This window comes from Tachysurus fulvidraco, chromosome 22 (genome assembly GCF_022655615.1).
Source record: "Tachysurus fulvidraco isolate hzauxx_2018 chromosome 22, HZAU_PFXX_2.0, whole genome shotgun sequence".
Taxonomy (NCBI): domain Eukaryota; kingdom Metazoa; phylum Chordata; class Actinopteri; order Siluriformes; family Bagridae; genus Tachysurus; species Tachysurus fulvidraco.
The window spans coordinates 11557727-11564800 of record NC_062539.1 but is presented as its reverse complement, the minus strand read 5'-3'; positions in this window follow the sequence as shown (position 1 = coordinate 11564800).

Below are 7074 nucleotides of genomic sequence, written 5' to 3'. Positions count from 1 at the left end.
ATGCAATGTTTATCTAAAACTATTGAAATATTTTGTAATAAATACTTTCTTCGTGTTCATATATCTGTAAAAAGAATTTTTTATATATATAGTAGTAGGATAATCACATTTAGAAATATCATAATGTTTCAAACCTATTAAATAAAAGAACAGTCCTTACAGTAACCTACCCGCAAAGATGTCAGGGGTGTTTCCTTTACCTGCCTCTCAATTACAAGCACACACAAGACCCTGCAACACAGGCTTCGAACAAATTTATAGCTGAGAGGTGTGCTTAAGTTTACTGTGCTCACGCACCACTATATCACCTCTCGATAGGATTTAGGACTATGCATTCAATGTGATGGAAAGCCATTTATGGAAAAATAAAATGTTTTTCAGATGAAATTATTACTACTACTATTTACAATCTGCAGTGTAACTCTTACAACTCAAAACTCAAAAAGATGACAATACATCCTTTCCACAGCTCTTCAGATATACAGCACAAAATGGAAATGTTAGAGATGTTCTTTAGACTACAAAAAGTAGGAAGACTTTTAAAGCTACAAAGCAATCATATTTGAAATGTAGTCAGAATATACTCTGACTTCAAAAAATAGCATTTGTAAAGTCACACAAAAAAATCAAATCAAAGAATCAAGGGCAGAGGTTAGGTGACCAACAAATAAGTTTAACTGGGCAAAGTTAGGCACAACAAATGTGGATGGGTATATAATTTGCATGGCAGTGACTTGTGAATGTCTGGCTTGTGAATGTTCAGTACTTTCATCACCTGTACTTCTTCTTTGAGTAAGAACTCGTTTTAGATTCAGACAATGACAACCATCAACATTCCCTCCAAAATACAAACCTGCCTGTTGCCAGAGATGACTGGACAGTTTCAGAACAGCATGAAACAGTGGTAGACTTCAAATGGAAAGGAAATGTCAGCTTTGCGCAGATGAAGAATGATTTTGACAGATATGTAGTTGTGAGACCACCAAAGTCCGTTTGAAATACAGCATGGAAATAATGAGTCTCCTTGAATTTCCAGCTTCTAATGGTTTATATAATAAACATAGTAATGACTATTGTTCACTGACAGTCTGGCTTTAGCAATAATTCTGTATATGAATTTAATCCATGTTTGGATTACAATAACCATGTCACATAAAATATAGAAATAATGTAAATGTAAATATATTTTTAAATGTATCTGTGTATTAAAATGATTACTTAAAAGAAAACAAGCAAACAAAACTCTCATAGGTTTTATAAAATACTGAAGTGGCAGTCTAAGTATAATTTCAGTTTTTATCATTTTTAAAATTTGACTTGAAACATGTTGATCTCTGGAAATATTTGTTAAAGTGACTGCCTACATCATGAAGGAATTAGATAGTAGGATGTTAATGATAGCCCAGTGGTGGTAAAGCTGAAGACAATCTTATGGTTAACCAAAGCACATGCTAGAGCAGGGGTGTCTGATCTTATCTTATGAATGGTGTGGGTGCAAATTTTCATTCCAATCAAGACGGATCCACACTTATTTCCACGTGTTTATTTGACTTCTAACAGACTATCAGGTGTGGCTTCTGTATGGTTTGGATAAATACAAATATTGCAGTATTTTCCACTTTAACCATCTCAGCCTCTTTGATTTAAAAGCAAAATAATCAAATCGAGGACAGATGTATAAGAGGCAAACAGTGCTTTATATGTGTATAAATACTATAACAAGGTTTGTCTGTAATTATTAACTAATGGCTACATTCACTGTTGGTAATTTTAGCCCTCAGTGACTAGTCTCTGTCCTTATACGATATAGAAGGAAGTGTTGGGTCTACAAAATAATTATGGAAAAAGGCAGTTGGAAAAGAACTGTCATTCTACCACCAAGAACGATGCAGACACCATTTTTGTACTCTTGGGACAAAGCAAAAAAAAAAGCTAAAAAGCACAGAAATGATGTCTGCATTGTCCATGAGCTGAAGAGAACTAAAGAAAGACAAAAACAACAAAGACTAGAATTTCTGTCTCCCTAATCCCAAATGTATTTTTTATTCGTTTAAATTTCTATGTTGATATCTGCAACTGGAATTAAGTGTAAATTATTTTGGATTTCTGAATAGACCTTATGACTTAAACATTAAGTTAGAACTCATAGTACAACTAGCATTTTATGCTGAACAACTTGTTTATCTATGGCCAGATCATTTTTATTAGCTTAATTTTTATTAGCTTTACTAGACTTAGTAATATTTCACAGTTTCCCAAGATTAAACTAGGATTTTTGTGGATTTGTGAGTCTGAATGGCAGTTAATTTCAATGGCACATTCTACTTTGTGTCTAGCAGCTTTCCAACTGAGGTTGCTGACAAGACAGGTTTGTTCTCTAATGCCGTATCATTAGAATAAGTGTCTGGATGTCAATGCAGAGTAACAAAATTTTTGTATTCGCTTGTTCAAGTTTGCCTGCAGAATCACAAAGTACTTAATTTCTTCATTTCGATTTAAAATGAGCCTCATAAATGCAATACAATTGCTTATATATAAAAATACTTATATAGATTCTTAACAAGAAAACTTTTGCAAACTGCAGGGAAGCGAGGAGGCGGCAAGTGCTTTTGCACTGTTCTGTCGAAAAGGTAATGATTCAGTTTGACACACATGAACAGGAAATATCTTGTCTGTGCATGTGAGTGTCCATGTGTCCTTGTGCAAAAGTCACAGCCAAGAATCAGTGACCGTACATATTCATATGTACACACATTCATACACTGAGACATAGCTCTCACCTCAGCAGGGCTGACCTTTATCGGTGTAAAAATTCCTTACTGGAAATCTAACCATCCCTAGAAGACATCACAAATATCAGGTATGATTATAGTAGCTCCATTTCTCTCTCTCTCTCTCTCTCTCTCTCTCTCTCTCTCTCTCTCTCTCTCTCTCTCTCTCTCTCTCTCTCTCTCTCACTCTCACTCTCTCTCTCTCTCTCTCTCTCTCTCTCTCTCTCTCTCTCTCTCTCACACACACACACACACACACACACATGCACACACAGATTGCTAGAAACAGTAGGTCTATATGAAACCATTACTTTATGAGGGGAATATAATCCTTAATACCGAACACTGCCCCAAAAATGCTATTTAAAATCATGTATTATATAAATAGATATTTCTTATGTTGCCTTAGAGGATGTGCTAAAAAGTGTCCAAATTTAACTGATCCTATTCTTAAATAAAAAAATATGACATAGCAGAAAAAGTCTTGTTTTTGCCCTGCTATGACTGAATAATAACTAGAAACCAGATTAATCTATAAAGTAAAATAAACTTTATAAATCAAATAAATTAAATAAACAAATAATAAAATGGCCAGATAATAACAGTACAGCTACTACCATACTATATTGAGACTGAGAATCACTTAAAATAATAATGCTATTTTTCCTGAAGAAGAGAAACCATTATCTGCTGACACTGTTCTTGAAAAGTCAAGATGAGTATAATTGTATGATACCATTCTTTATTGGGGAGAAACATCATTGATGATACCTTCTTTTGAAAGTGTTCATCAATAATAACATATCATGCTCAAAGTGTACTTTTTCAAATAGAAATGTCACACAGTCTTAATACTGAAATTTACTGATGCTGAGGAGAACTCAAACCCATCACAGTACAGTAGGAAGTATACAGTATGGGTTAAAACAAAGTAAGTGGCAGACAGTGAACTGGGTTACACCGATGTAAATCAATTGATTACCCCGTAGGAGAGCATTGGGAAGGGTGCAATTTTAACTACAATTGCAGAAAGGTGGATAAGGTTATTCATTTTCTCCAGCATCAACATGTTAGGTATAAATGTTGGGTATAGCCACAGCAAGACATTTTTTCCCCAATATACACACTGCATGCTGACTGATAACATTTGCAACTCACCGACTTGTCTGGCCACTAAACAAAATTGTCTAAAAAAAGAAAGTGGAAAGTACCAACAGCAATACCACAATCAAAGGTCACTGGCATCACACATTTTCTCCATTCTAACTGAATAATATCTGAAGCTTCTATACCTGAATTCCAATTAATTTTTCATTGTCAGCTTTACGTTTTTTAATGTATTTTATATTTATCTAATGAGTAAGCCAGAGGTAACAGTGGCAAGGAAAAACTTCTGGAGACAATATGAGGCGGAAACCTTAATAGGAACTAGAATCAAAAGGGAATGCATTCTCATCTGGGTGACATCGGAGAATGCGATTATAAATAATTTACTTAGTAGTACAGTAGTACAGTAGTACATAGTAGAATTGTGTTACCAAGAGCTAAATTAATTTTTTGTATTGTGCTTCTGCCTGGATCATTAGAAAAATGCATAAAAGATACAGCACCTAGAGCAGAGTCCTAACTAGAACCAGACGATATGAACATATCAAACCTAACTTATTCTCACTGCATTGGCTTTCATTCAAGTTTCACATTGATTATAAAATACTATTATTAACCTAGAAAGCACTTAATGGTCTCACGCCACAGTGCCTGGGAGATTTTTTTATTTTTTATGATCCGTCATGCCTACTTTGATCAAAAGGTGTAGGCTGTTTGGTAGTACCTCAAGTACAAAAGGCTACAGCAAGGGGCAGAGCTTTTTCCACAGAGCCCCACAGTTATGGAACATACTTCCTATTAGTGGTCGGTCTCAGTGTTTAATTCCAGGCTAAAAAGACATTTGTTTATTTTAGCTTTTTATGAATAACTTTTCTTAGGTAAAGGAGCAGATCTGGAGGGTTCATGGGCATAGAGAGTTTGGTGAACTGGGATGTCTGGATGCTGTCGGCTTACCACCCTCGCAAGTTGCTCAGGTTTGCAGAGTGTGGAGTGGTGGGACACTTTACATCCCAGAAAGCTCTCATGTCGGTGACACCTTCTGGCTCTAGCCTTTTAGTTATGCTGTCATAGCTAGTCTTGCCAGAGTCCCTGTCTGCACTTTGCACATAATTTACATTGCCCATGACCTGATTACAATTATACCTAACAATCCCCCCCCCATCTCTCTCTTTCTGTCGAACTATATATGCCACTCCCGAGCTCTCAGTGTTTGAGTTCCTAATCTGATCGCCTCCTCAAACCTGATGTTCTACCCCTGTTTTTTTTCTCTCTCTCTTCTGTTTCTATACTTTTGTAAAGCTGCATTGAGACAATGGGAATTGTTTAAAGCGCTATACAAATAAATTGAATTTGAATTTGAATGTGTGTACTTAATAAAGTGCTTAGTGAGTATTTATCGGTTTTCATGACAACCCATTATTATTTATAACCTCACCCAATCTATATCTGATTAACATTTTCTGTAATTCAGCTCCATAACTTGGCCTTTTCAGGTGCTGTTGATTAATATATTATTACTCTACCGCTCAAAAGTTTGTGTTGCTTAGAAATTCCCTTGGTTTTGGAAAATAAACAAACACTTTTTTCGATTAAAACGTCAGATGGTATTCTATGAGTGATGCTCTGTACAGTTAACACAACCCGCGTGTGTTTTCCTGGGAGCAGATTGAACATAGGGCTCATGAACAGTTCATATCAAGTAAATCCAACGTGTTCAATGTGCTTCAATTTTCTTAACAAATTGACAGCTAGAATGCCAAAGGTCTGCAAGTGTGTGATGCTGCAAATAGAGGATTTTGGAGGAGAAAATTCTTATTTCAAGCTAAACACATTATTTCTAACCATGTCAATGTCTTATCAACAATTTCTATAGGATATTAAAAGTGAGATTTTCTGGCTTTTGACGGATAGGGTATTTTATTTGGCACACATTATTTTATGACCTTGATTTAGCATCTCCTGTCATGATAGCTTTTACAATTCCCTGATGGAACACTAGGGGGCGTTTCGGGATGGGTTTGTTTTCTGCCTTGTGCCATGGGCTTTTGTTTATGTTTTTGCGTTCTCACGTGTGTTTGCCCGCCATCTTTATCCCCTCCCGCCTCTGCTGTCATTCTCCTTATGTTTCACTGATTACCTCAGCTAATTATTCCTGTCCTCTATTGGTTTTCTGTTATTTTCTACCTCAGTCACTCAGTGTTTCCATGTCTTTGTAATTCTTTCATTTAAAATAAATTCCCCTGTTTGTTTTGCTATCCCTGTGTTTGGGTCTTTTTTGTGGAGGCACCTGTTTCTGACTCTTGTGTTTTAATTAATTTGTGCATGTAATCAACTGTTGGAGATTTTATATTTATATCTTTATATATACTTGTGCTCTTGTAATACACCCATATCGATCAATAAAACCTAATTTGCATTGATAAATGTGCTCAGCACAATTAGGACTGTGTATGCAGAAATATATTGACAATATTCTGGCCTCCTGTTAATATCTCAATTATTGCTTTGACAAACTAGAGGAGTGAAATGCATGCAGGTGATTTGCATAATCTGAAAGGAAGAGGTGACGTAACAAGGTGACTCAAAGGTTGTGTGGTAATTGATAGTAATATGGTTTGGGAATCACATGTCATGATGCAGTGTCGATGGATGATCTAACATTTTAAGAAATGTTAGCTAGTAAATCATTGTGGTCGGAACTGTTGTCTTAAGTCATTAAAATTCACTGTGCCAGTTTATGGGCCATGCCTTAAAGAATTAGTTTTCCTGTCCTGTTTCTTGTCTTCTACACTGAACAGCCACAACGTTACATCCACCGACAGTTGAAGTGAATAACACTGATAATCCTCATACCTCATATCACTTTTATTTTATTGTTTTATTCTTATCTTATTTTTAGTCTGTGTTGTTGTCTCTGTGTACTGGAAGCAAGCCTACTTGGCAATAAAGCTCCTTCTGATTCTGATTCTGATGGTACAGTGGAATGTATTTATTAGGCAAGGCCCAAATTGTGATGATTACTGGGTCAGATCTCCCAAACTTGTGGGTTGTTCCTGGTTTGCAATTGTTAATACTGAAAAATATCCAATAAAACACAACCAGTGAATCGGTGACAGAGTCTGCTTTCAGAAATACCTCCTCCAACAAAACCACGTGTTCTCTAAAAATAAACCTTCCGTAAAGCGTCTCGTTCGAT